Here is a 12,650-nt window from a genome sequence, read left to right on the forward strand (position 1 = left end):
CTGTCCTCCCCCTCATCTGTCTTTGGTGCGTCCCTGACCCCTTCTGCTGGATTTATTTGTACCCCATCCCTGTTCCTACCTCACTCTGTACTACAGAGAACTGACACTGTATTATGGTTACTGTTTTATGCCTTTTTTTAAAAAAAGATTTTATTTATTTATTCATGAGAGAGAGAGAGAGAGAGAGGCAGAGACACAGGCAGAGGGAGAAGCAGGCTCCATGCAAGGAGCCCGACGTGGGACTCAATCCCAGGTCTCCAGGATCACACCCCAGGCTGCAGGTGGCACTAAACCACTGAGCCACCCAGGCTGCCCCTGTTTTATGCCTTTAACCAGGGACACTTTAAGGGCAATGAAGAGCCATCCCCAATGAATGGAACGCTCAATGCGTTGAGCTGTGCTCCTACTGTCGTGGGCAGCACCCATGCTGGGTGGCATTGTGCTCTTTAAGATCCCACCAGATTCCTCCAGGAAAGGGCTACGTGGTGACTGTTCGCAATGAGATTCTTTTGGTGCCGCTACCAGATTTGGTTTGTCTCCAATTTGAGCACACTGCTGAATGTGCAATCAATATTTTAGTAATTATGTACAAATAGTTCTCATTATAAATCAAAGTTGTTATTACTGCCTTAAGCTTTGGCTTTGGAAACAAGTCTTTTCTTGGAGACTGCGCTGTTCTCCTGGTGTCAGCTGCCTCCGTTGGCTCCCGTGCCATTCCCCTACAGAGCTGCACGCTGGGGTTAGCCCGTTAAGGAGGACAGACCCCGGGACACCTGGGTGGCGTGGTCGGCTAAGCAGCTGACTCTTGATTTGGGCTCCAGTCATGATCTCAGGGTCATGGGATGGAGCCCCAAGTGGGGCTCCACACTCAGTGGGGAATCTGCTTGTCCTTCTCCCTCTGCTCCTCCCCATACCTCTCTCTCTCTCTCTTTTTCTCTCAAACAAATAAGTAAGTAGATAAATAAATAAATATTTAAAAGAAGGACAGATCCTACTTTCCTGACAACAGGTAGAGTGTTTTACCAGTGAGAAGGTCAGGCCTCTGCTGCTAAATGCAGGAATCTAGCCAGAAGGCCACCACGACCTCTTGCACCAAACTGTCCGAGGAATTATTGAGATGGAAGATCACTCAACCTGAAGAAGGCTCTGGAACACGAGCTATAAGGCAGAGTTGTCCCATCCCACTGTCCTCCTGTCATTGTCCGCTGGTGGCCCAGCAGTCACGGGCTGCTGCCTGCAGGGACAGGGAGCAATAGGAGTAGGGGCTACCCCTGACCCCACCCCCACCCCAGGCAAGGCGACTCCCATGGGCCAGGTCAGCTCTCTGGAGGAGCAGCTCTAAGCAGTTGGGGGACAGGTACACTGGCCAGGCAAGGGGCACCTGGACTGGCACCAGGCCAATCGATTCACACTCCCAGGAGATTCAAACCAGCACAAGATGGCTCAGCCAGCAAAGGTGAAGGGAAACACAAAACCTACACATTTTCTTCTGTCCTTTTCCTATGAGGCACTGGGCTGAGTTACAAACCAAGACAAAAAGATGTCTTAGAGAGTGATGTCCTAGGATGAGAAAACCCATGCGCAGCCCGACATTTTCACTCCCAAATGGCTCAACTTTATCTAAACTTGTTCACAGCATAATGATATACACTTTTGCATCTTCACCAAGGGATCTCCTCTCTGAGTTCCCTGGCATCTCCCTCCAGAGTCTTCAAGGCCCCGACCCCACACTGGTGTAGGATAGAGCTCTACTATGTAACCCCAAGTCACCATAATCACCCACATTTCTGGCCGGGGCAATTTCAACTCCCTGAACGTGTACTGGGAGGGAAGAAAATACAGATGTAATCACGGACACCAGTAGGAAATCTTACATCAGCGGCCAGCGCCCCAGAAGCTGACCCATTCCTTCATTTTTTAATTAGAGAGCTGCCGTCTGAATCGACAGCTGAACCAACACCAGCCACACACATAAGGCTTTGATGTGACTTCTTATCATCAAAAGGGAGAAACTGCCCACGTCTCCATTTCATCTCAACATCGAATCTGATATTATTGTCCACAAAGCTTTTGTTTCCAGCCCAGCACAGACATTATACGAGGGCTCGTTACTACCTTTAATTTTTTTTCCTAAAGATTTTATTTATTTATTCATGGGACACACACACAGAGACAGAAACACAGGAAGAGGGAGAAGCAGGCTCCCTGTGGGGAACCCGATGTGGGACTCGATCCTGGGATTCCGGGATCATGACCTGAGCCAAAGGCAGACGCTCAACTACTGAGGCCCCTGGGCATCCCTAACTACTTATTTATTTATTTAGTTAGTTATTTAGTTATTTATTTCCTAACTGCTCTTTTTAAAAGACAAATCAGTGTGTCCACAGCTCTGCTGTATGCCTCCCTTCTTGTTCAAAGCAACATTTACGTCCCTCTCCTGAGAACCGGACCCATGGAGAGTCCACTGGACTTGCTTTCTCCTCTACAAACACACCCGGTTCTCACATAGATCTCCACGGGACACCTGCATATTCTACGCCCTGTTGCCTTTGGTTCAAAATAAATTAAAAACCCCAAACAAAGATTCTAATAAGAGATGAAAACATACCTAATTTGCCGAAGGAACTAGTCATTTACCCCCTGGAGGTATGAATGGCTCAGGCCTTATGCTGAATCAGGGCGCTGAATAAAGAAAACACATGTGTTAAATATATACTTAAGCCTTACCTCCGACAGATGACTAATGGGCGGGAGGCTGTGTTTTGTTTCTTGTTCAATTCACAGAGATAATTATTTATTCAATAAAATTTAAACAGTTATCATAGCATAATTGGAAGCTGAGGGTAGCATTTTCTTCTCCCTGCCCCTTGCCAGCTGCAGCTGACATAGCCATGTAGTAGACAACATGATTATTAGTTTGCTTCTATAGCTTTGGGACAATTTATGGGGAGGAAATCCACAGGTCTCATCTTCTTTAACAGCCCTCCTGAAGGTGCCCCTTGTAAATTCTCGCCTGACCTGGACTGTCACCCTCTTATTTCTAACTGATTTATTTTCTTCACTCCTCAGGAAAGGGGACTGTTTTTCAAGCTTACTATTTGGGAAGGGGAGACCGGCGAGCTCTAAGCTCTCTGCTTTTCATTTACAGGCTTTTCAGGGCCAGGAGGACTTCGGACCGCCCGAGACAACCACTGGGCATCTGTCCAGCGGCCTGAGGGTAACTGGGACACTAAATGAGTTTCAAGATCAGAAGATATTAGGAATAGATGGGACATGGATGATCACAGGGGACAACAGGTGCCCATCCTGCAGGCGAGCTAACCAGAGTCCAAGGGAGGGATGCTCCTGCAGCTGCGAGCCAGCTAGCAGTTAACAGCTGCTTAGCAGAAGAGCTGGGTCGAGCCCTAGACCAGGTCATGATTGCTGCCCCCCCACCCTGCAGTATGGCAGTTTCTTGAGGGTCTCCTCTGACTTCGGAAAAACACCATCCTTCTCCGTGACTGAATTTCCATCACACTCTAGGAAATGTGATGCTTGGGAAGGGGTGGGAGGCAATTAACCTCTATTTAGACTCTACCCCCCCCCAAACCACTCTGATTCATCAAAATATGGTTCTGGAATTGTGAAAATAAAGTATATGTTTGGTGCACATCTAAAGAATACACACTGGCCCCTTCTCAGAACCCATTTGGAGGTAGCAACACCTCAGCCCCGTTCTGTGCTCGTGGGGCTCCTTCCCTCAGTGGGACCGGCCGCGGAGGCTCGCAGGAAGGAGCCGCGAGGGGTCCCAAGATTTCAATCTATCCGGGCCAATGTGGCCCTTCTTGGGGGCCCACAGCCAGAGGCCTCAGGCCTTTTCTCCACTCTCGCAAAGGCCTTCCTCTCTCTGCATTTTATTGCTGCGGAGATCGCCTGGCTGCAGTGCCCGGCTGCAGGAGTTCCTGGGCTCAGCAGCGCCTCCGAGTCATCTTGGAGCGATAAGAGGTGCAAAGGGGCAGATGAGCAGGGCACAAGTGGGCTTTGTCCTGGGGAAGAAGGTGGAGGGACACACGGCTCACCAGAGGACCAGAGGACAGCAGGACGCTGCCGGCACGTGTGCTGTCCTCCTTTTCCTTTGCTTCTGTTGATCCCTCCTTTCCTGATGTTTTCCCCTGGCAGCTGGGAGCGCAGGGGGACTGTGCTGTGTCCCGCCTAGAACCAACCTGTGCTCTGAAAGTGGCCTCCTTCCCGTCCACCACCGAGCTTTAAATCATCCGTGGAGAGGACACTTCTTTATTGGAAAGGGTATTTTTCTTTTCCAAAGGGAATAAAAGATCATAGACCAAGCGGGTGTTTAAGTTTATGAAAATGCACATCGTAGGTTGCCAATGCTTTTCTATTATTTTCGGTGACAATTGCAAATTAAGGAAAAGGCACGAAGACTGAGGATTTTTCTGCCTGCAGATGAAATCTGGGTTGCGTCCAGGAGCTCTCAAGAAATAGTAAATATCACCCTGAAAAACATATCAAACCAGAGAAAGAGGAATACTTTTGTGCTATCTTCTGAGCTGCTAATTGTTGGAGCAGCGCTTCCAGGCAAAACGCCCCGATGCTCGGGCTCCGCACACCCGGGGACCCTGCAAGTGAGGGACGGCGGGAAGTAAGAGGTCGCTCCTCCACCCCGCGGTCTTTCCAGCACTCGCGACCATCGTTTGCAAAGGATGTCACGCTTTACATTTTCATGACCTTATCTCTGGCCCCCACGGGGCCCCCAGCTGCACCCCGACTCTCAGGCCATTTGCTGGGCCCCGGAGCTCGCAGACCCGCTGTGGGTTCTGGGCTCACACGCTGCTGGCACGGTGGCTCTGCTCCTGTTTGCCTCCCCAAGCTGCTTGGTGAGCAAACCTGTGCCTCGGTTTCCTCTTTTTGCAGCACGAGGGTGGTTCCTTGGGGAGAGCGGAGCCTGAGTAAAGAATCGGGAGAAGATGTATCACCGGGAAGGGTATTATTCATTTCCTAGAGATGCTGAAACAAAGGCCCACAAACTGGTGGCTTAAAGGAAGGAACGGAGATGTATTTTCTCGCAGTCCCAGAGGCAGGATCCAAGTCAAGCTGTTGGCAGGGCCGCGCTCCCTCTGAAGTTTCCAGGGGGGGGGCCCTTCTGTGCCTCTCCCCGGCTCCGGGCGGGTGCTCACCATCCCTGGTGCTTTCAGGCGCGTAACTCCCCCCTGCCGTCTCTCCCTCTGAGTCACACGGCCCTGCGGGTGTGTCCGTGCATCTTCTTTGGTCTCATCTAAGGACACTCACTGGATTTAGGGCCCAGCCGACCCTGGACGTTCTCACCTCAACCCTTATCTTAATTGCCTTCTGACTTTCCGAGTGGACGTGGGGAAACATTATTCAACCCAGCGCAGGGCTCAAGGCTCCTCTCAGGTGCTTAGTTCTGGAATTACCTAATGTTGACATTGTGGGAGTGGTTCCCATAGAAGGAGATAAGGAGCATAGCTGGTGCTCAAAATCCCCCCCTTACCGCTTACTCCTATGGATGAGTTTCCCCCATGAACAGTTTATTTTCTTATCTTTTCCTTTTTAAAAGTTTGTATTCATTCGTGAGAGACACAGAAAGAGGCAGAGACACAGGCAGAGGGAGAAGCAGGCTCCACGCAGGGAGCCCGATGCGGGACTCGATCCCAAGGACCCTGGGATCACGATCTGAGCCAAGGTAAATGCTCAACCACTGAGCCACCCAGGTGCTACCTGCACCCCATTTCCCCCCCCCCCAAAAGAGTTTCTAAGCAATTTGACTTGATCTTCAAGACTCAATCCTCTGAGAAATGACAAATATCTTCAAGAGATTATTTCTCAAGCTGTGATTCTGAGGGAGGCAGGAGTGGGGAACATTAGAATCGTGGGGCCAGTGAGGGTGTCTTTTGCAAAGAACACCTGCTCCAGGAATTCTGCAAGAGGTGGGCAGGAAGGTGTGCCTTGCAAAGGAATCGTTTACACAGTAAACTGGCGTCACTCTGCAAATGTTTTCTGTATCTCAGGTGTGTAATTTCTGTTTCCAACCAGGGTTACCCACTTCCTGGCTATCCGTTGACCTTAGCACTTATGTCAGGGCTGGGGGAGGGTGTGGAGGGAAAACAGAGAAAATACACAAGGAGCAGCCCCCTCAAAGGGCAAAGCACCCAAATTTTCTAGAAGAATCAGCCTAAGATGAGTAGCAGGGATGGCAAGTGCAGTTTGGCCCACTACTTGAAATCTGGTGTGAATTACGTGACTGAGCGGCGTGCTGTGTTAGGAAAGATTCTGAGGCCGGGTCTGTGCTAAGTGGGAAGAGGCCCATGATAGAGTCACCATCTACCACCAACATCCCCAGGGACACTCAGGGCACGTGCTACTCTCATCATCCCTGGTCCAAAGCTTCCCGGGGGGAGACCATTTCGTAAATATGTTGCTGCCAGACATAGGGAAGAGATTTTTATGTCCTGATATAAAAATATACGAAGTCATAAAAATAAGCTACTGCTATGCTATCGCTACATTCTTATATTTCTACAGGCATCTTAATGTTCAACGTACAAATCTTGTGATTTTTGAATCATAAATTCTTAGAGGCAAGGCATGGGGTCTGTTTATCCTCTGCAGCTGAGTACATGCTGGGTATCAGTTGTATAACCAAGGTGACTGGCCCTGGGCCAAGCCTGAGCTCAGCTCCTTTGAGTGGGGTTGGAGGGGTGAATACACCATTGGGGTGGGAATGCTTTTGTCCCAGTCCTGACCCTAAGGGCAGCTGCAGGCCCTGCCACGGTCGTGCATCTCAAGCCTCAGCACCTCAGCGTCCCCATCTGTGAAATGGGAATAGCCACCCCATCCTTACCTTCCCCCACACGTTGGTGTGAGGCCCGGAGGGAGCACAGCATGGGCTCAGGACAGGCTGGCAGCGTCTCTTAGAGACCATGCTGCACATCTGAGGGCAGTGCCATGGCAAGTGAGAGCATCTGCAGAGCAGGGCACTGCCCAGGAAATCCGGCCCTGATGGCTAGAGGAACCATCTGGAAGTCTCCAGAGACCAGCATTTCTGAAGATGACAAACAGAAAAAAGTGACAGTCCGAGGAGTCAGCAGTGCCCCTGGGAAGGTGTACAAGGAACAGTCCGGGAGAGGCGCTGCCCGGAGCAAGAGCCCCGGGCGGGGGGGCCAAGGCCATGTGACCTCATAGCCAGCCCCCGAGGACAGCAGAAGGAGCCTTAGCCAAGACTCAGTTCCACGTCTGCCTGGAATCCCAGAGCTAATCATGGGCCGGAAGGAGACCAGAGCCCCACTTTGCAGGTGCCGGGGAGAAGAGAGCGGGCAGGGAGCCAGAGGGAAGGCCCAGAGGGAGCCCTATCCTCCCTGCCACCTGCTGGCCCTGACCCTACAGGGAGGGAGCTGACCCCAATGTCCGAGGGCCCCTTCCCAGGTAAGGGGGCTGCAGCTTGAATGGGAGCCAACCTGTGAGATTTCTGTTTTTAAATGTTTAATCCTGTTTAACGAGACCAGCTTGCCAGCAAGTTGCTGTGGGGTTGCAGGGGCAGAAGGGGAGGTTCCTGAGGTCTGAATCCCAGTGAAGTCTCTATGTAAAGGTTGTGGGTTAAAAGGTGGGCCGTGGGAGCACTCTGCCTGGCGCAGGAATAAGACGGAGGGGGCATTGTCTGCAGAGAATTATTTTTTAAAGGTTTTACTTAGCTATTTGAGACAGAGAGAGAGAGATCATGAGCAGGGGTGAAGGGCAGAGGGAGAAGCAGACTCCCTGCTGAGCGGGGAGCCCCACACAGGGCTCCATCTCACAACCCTGAGATCATGACCTGAGACGAAGACAGACACTTAACCAACTGAGCCACCCAGGCGCCCTGCAGAAAGTCTTAAAGCAGTAGTCGAACCATCCAAAAGTTGGGCAAATTTTCACTCTCCCCACTCACTGGCCGTTCTAAGTACCATCAGTGATACAGTGTCCTGTCCTGAATAGTCTTAAGCCTAAATTAGCACATTCTTATTCTTTATCCTTAAAAAAAAAAAAAATACTGTATTGCACATGGAAGTTAACTTGGCACATGCCTTTGTTTCCAAGTAGTACGTGAGAAGCAGACATTGGGAGCCCCTGGGGACGGAGGCACAACCGTGAGGGACTTGCAGCCTGTTGTTGCATGGAGCCACACAAAAGTATTTACAAATGGGCAGCATCCACCTCGAGCAAGGCACACGACACTTTAAAATGACTCCAAAGGAACTGTGGTGAGGACTACCACTTCTACAAAACAATCAAACTGGGGAAATAGAAAAAAGACTCAAATGTCAGAAAGAAATGTTAGGAGAAACAAGCAAAGGTGCCAGTCGGACGTTGCCGGGTAAAATGACCAGGGCAGTGTTTGAAGCCCGAGTCACTTACTCTGGGAACTGGACAAGAACGTGGTGGCTCAGAGAAGTCCCTGTTTGCTGTCATTCAGACACTCTCTCTGATTTTTCACATGTGAGACTTGAGAACCAAATACAATAGAAATCTATGATAAATGTGCTGGGGAAGTTTTTTTAGTGAAAAATTTTCAGCTGTGAGGACATTTGGAAGCTGCTAGAATCAGTTCTGAAGAAACAAAGATGTGAACTACATTGCCCTTTCTGGAATCTGCTGTGACGTGGGATTGGTATGGGTCTCTGCCAAATTTATCCTTATGCTTCAGGCTTTCATTAACGGCTTGCATGTCTCTTGTTACAGGTAAAAGTAAACATCACAGTCTATCAACTATACTTCAATTTTAAGAAGAGAGAAAACTCTAGAAATTAAAATGAATAAAAAATATTCCTCAATGAACTAGGAGACACGCTGACAAATCTGGCTATGGCGCCTATTGAATGTGACTATTCGAGATCAATTGTGATGAAATCACTGACAAATCTGCAGAAGTCTTAAGGACAAAAAAAAAGGTAATGTTCTATTTGTTACCAACATAGAGGCACAAAGCTCTCTCTTTTCTTTAAAAAAAAAAGACTAATTTAAAAGTATTTACATCCTCCCCCTTTTTGAGTAACGTACTATTCATTTACTAACCGATTCAGGTATGTATTTAATTGCCATGATTATGTACGTGAAGTATAATAAAAGGAATATTTCACTCTCTGCATTTCTTTCCCTGCCATTACGGATTTTTCTTTTATTTCTTATTTATTTATTTTAAGGATTTTAAAATCTTTATTTATTTGAGAGAGAGAGAGAGAGATAGAGTGACAGAGAGACAGAGAGAGAGAGAGAGAGAGAGAGATCCTGAGCAGGGGGGGCAGGTAGAGGAAGAAGCAGACTCCCGCTGAGCAGGCAGCCCGATGCGGGACTTGATCTCAGGGCCCTGGGATCATGACCTGAGCCAAAGGCAGATGCTTAACCAACCGAGCGACCCAGGCGCCTGGATTTTTCTTTAATTTCATGATATTACTCAAACTAACTGTGTGCTATGATAGGGGAGTTGTTAAAAAAAAAGAATCCACTCTGGCTGTGAAGCGCAGGAGGCCACTGCCGGAGCAGGTACGGTATTCTGGAAGCTTCTGTTCCCTCAAGATAACATTCACTCCTTCAGAGAGCATAACAGTACATCATTTTGTAATCACAGCACCAGCGTTGATGCTACGGTTCTCCGGTTACTTGGTCACACTTGCAGCTGCTTCTCTTCCTGGCAGCACAAAGGGAAGATGACTTGCTGAATCCTCGGGATGCAGGTACGTGGATTCTGGGGGAAATGTCAACTCCTACTCAGTTTCTCTTATTTCAACCCAAGGCCAGCCTGAGGAATTTCCTCAGCACTGGGAAACCTGCAGCTCCCTTCTGTCTTCTCCCTCAGGAGTTAAATCTTCTGTCTCCCAGGCTCCCCACTCCCCACCCCGGGCTCCTCCTCACATCCTCACCCACCGAAGGCTGTGGAAGGCTGTGGGACACGGTGCAGAGAGCAAAGGTCTTGAGGAGGGGAGTAAAATAGATCTAATTTTGATAATCCTGGCTCTGCCCCTTACTGGCTGTCTGATCTTGGGCAATTCAATCTCCGAGCTTTGTTTTGTTTTTGTTTTTGTTTTTGTTTTTGTTTTTGATCTATAAAATGGGGATAGTAGCAGATTATGAAAATTAAACGAGTAAGCATATGCAGTGGACTCAGTAGAGTGTCTGCCCTGTAGGCATCAAGGACTCTAGGGATGGATGGTCTAATGACAGAATTTTAGGCATCAGCCAACAGTGGCATTGGGAGGAATCTTAGGGGCAACCAATTGCCTCATTGGAAATACCTATTCTCCATTGTCTTTAAGAATTTAACAATTGGTAGGTGGCTCTGGCCTTCCCACTGGGCACCCACGTTAAACTCTCATGAGAGATTGGTCTCAGTGCCCACTCTCACACAGTTGCACTGAGAAGGATTGTGAGGCTTTGTCCCTGCCCGTGAGAACAAAGGCTGAGATTGATGAGCAACCCCAGCTCTGGAAGAGGGAGCAGAGAATGCTGGCAAACGGAGCTCCATATTTGCCATTCCTGTTGTTGCCTCCCAGCTGTCAAAGCCAAGCGCGTATCCCACATCCTAAGGCTACCCTTTCCTTACGTATTTGACAAACGAGTAGGGTAAATCTGGGTTTTTAAGCAAGCACGAATATATATTGGGCTCGTTTGAATTCAGATCACGTTTTCCTTGAGCCAGGTCATAATCTGAGAGGTGGGCCCACGCCAAATCGTAAAGAACCACTTGGCAACTCTAACAATTGGCAAAGAAGAAAGAAATTGGTAAACAATGTTTTAAAATTCGCCAAATGCCTAGCATTTTGCATTGAATTTCTAATGTTTGTTTATGGATATTTGCTGCTATTTTTCAGGAATTCCAGGAGAAAGTACTCAACTATTACAGACCTCCACCGGTTACTGAGCAGGGCCTTTGGAGATACATTTCTAATAACCTAGATAGAATGAAGAGCAGAGGCGTCCTTGGGGGTGATCTCAGGGACACCAGAAGATCCCTGCTTCTAAAACACCTCCACCACCTTCCTGGCGGTGAGTGAATGAGGAAAAATCTTGTCTACAGAGAGAGCACTTCCCAAATGTCTGTTGACTTCAAGTTGCTAATAATCAGTTTTTTCTCAAGATTAAGTTTCTGATGAAGGAAAAAAGGGGAAGAAAGATGGGGGCCTGTAACTTTGATTGGAGAGGAAAGAAAGAAATTCGGGGAGGGGAAGGAAAGCTGTGCAGGTCCATCCACGGGAGGGTCCTGGGGACGGGACGGCTCAGCGTGTGCAGCTGCCACTGAGGCTCTGGTGCCCAGATCACTGGGGAGATGTCAGCACACCTGGCTGGGTCTTTTTGGGTGCTTCCTCAGAGTCATTCAGCTGGCAAATCAGAGGGCAGCAGGGAGCCCTGTCCCCCCTTCCCAACGCTTATAAATCAATAATCCAGCTTTGAGTCTGGTGAAGGTGGGGAGAGTGGCGTTTGCTCTGGTTGCTCCTGTGTCAAAAGCCTATACTAAGGTGTTCAGCAGCTTTATTTTGGTGATTCGTGTATAATTATATCCATCCCTTGGGTTTATAGGGCCCCTCTCCTCCTAATTTTTGAGAAGGGCAGCAGGAAGGGAAGGAGAGAGCTATTCATCGAGGACTTGCTATATGCCAGGCCCTTTGCTAGAAAGGTCCATGCTTTATTTCCAAGCCTCAGGGCGATACCACAAGGAAAAGGCTCATTTTCCCAACTCACTAGTTGGGGGAAATTGAGGACTGGGAGGGTGTCGTGAAGCTGGTGTTCAAAAGAACCTCGGTCACTTAGAAGAGGCGAAGTCCCCCTGGCAGTGCCAGCAGGGGGGAAGCCCCTCTCGGGGGGCACAGTGGTGGCAGCAGCCGAGCTCCCCTCAGTCTTGCGCTGTGTAGCCCCTGCCTTCTTGCCTGTGGCCGGGCTCCGCTCCCACGGGCACAGATCACAGTGGTTTATGAGAGAAGCATATACAGGTCCTTTTTCTTGTCCAACTAGAAGGGCGCCCGAGTCCGTCGCGTCAGTCCCTTGCGTCCTCTCAGCTGTCGCTCCGAGCATTCCAGAAGGCTGTTCACAGACACAGGGCCAGGAGGGGGTGCGGGGAGGTCTTCCCTGCCTGCCGCCGCCTCCAGGCCGGCCTCCGGGCTGACCCGGCTTGTTTCCTCCTGACCCTGTGCGTTGCTGTGTTGACCCCAAGCCCTTCCTGGGCGGGCGGGGAGCTCCTGGGTGAGGCCACTAAGGACGGAAGCGCCCAGAAGCTCCAGCCAACCCCCAACCCAAGGACTGAGCCACAGCTGGAGGGAAAGGACAGCCCAGTCCTAAACCCGGGCAGGCTCCCCACCTGCAGGTGCAGCCGGGAGTCGGGGCCCAGCCTTCAGCAGGGCTCCACCTAGCGGGGCCGTTTTCAGTTGCAAGCTTTGTGCTGCCAAGGGAGTCCCTTGGGCCTAAGGAGTCTGGCGTTGGCCTCTCCTAGGCTCTGTGTCCCCGGGATGATGGGCCCTTCCCGGATCCGGACAGGCCGCGGTGGCACACGTGGATGTCAGCAGGGCAAGGCCTAAGGGCTTGAGCTCCACGCACCTCGGACTAAGGGGGAGCAGAGAGGGCCTCAGACCCTGGGGTGGAGTCCCGGTGCCCAAGGAGAGGACAGAACAAGG

At 50.1% G+C, this 12,650-nt stretch overlaps 1 long non-coding RNA gene across 3 annotated transcripts in view; it reads left to right on the top strand.

Annotated features, from left to right (window-relative positions):
• Positions 1-7,008: 7,008 nt before the first annotated feature.
• The window catches only part of LOC119870710, a 35,423-nt gene continuing 29,781 nt past the window's right edge, over positions 7,009-12,650 (top strand). For all 3 annotated transcript variants that reach the window (XR_005353412.1, XR_005353413.1, XR_005353411.1), the window contains exons 1-4: positions 7,009-7,440; positions 8,731-8,939; positions 9,617-9,722; positions 10,857-11,031. This is a non-coding gene — a long non-coding RNA (uncharacterized LOC119870710). The remainder of the gene's footprint in view (positions 7,441-8,730; positions 8,940-9,616; positions 9,723-10,856; positions 11,032-12,650) is intronic.

This window comes from Canis lupus, chromosome 1 (assembly GCF_011100685.1).
Source record: "Canis lupus familiaris isolate Mischka breed German Shepherd chromosome 1, alternate assembly UU_Cfam_GSD_1.0, whole genome shotgun sequence".
In the NCBI taxonomy this organism is placed as follows: Eukaryota; Metazoa; Chordata; class Mammalia; order Carnivora; family Canidae; genus Canis; species Canis lupus.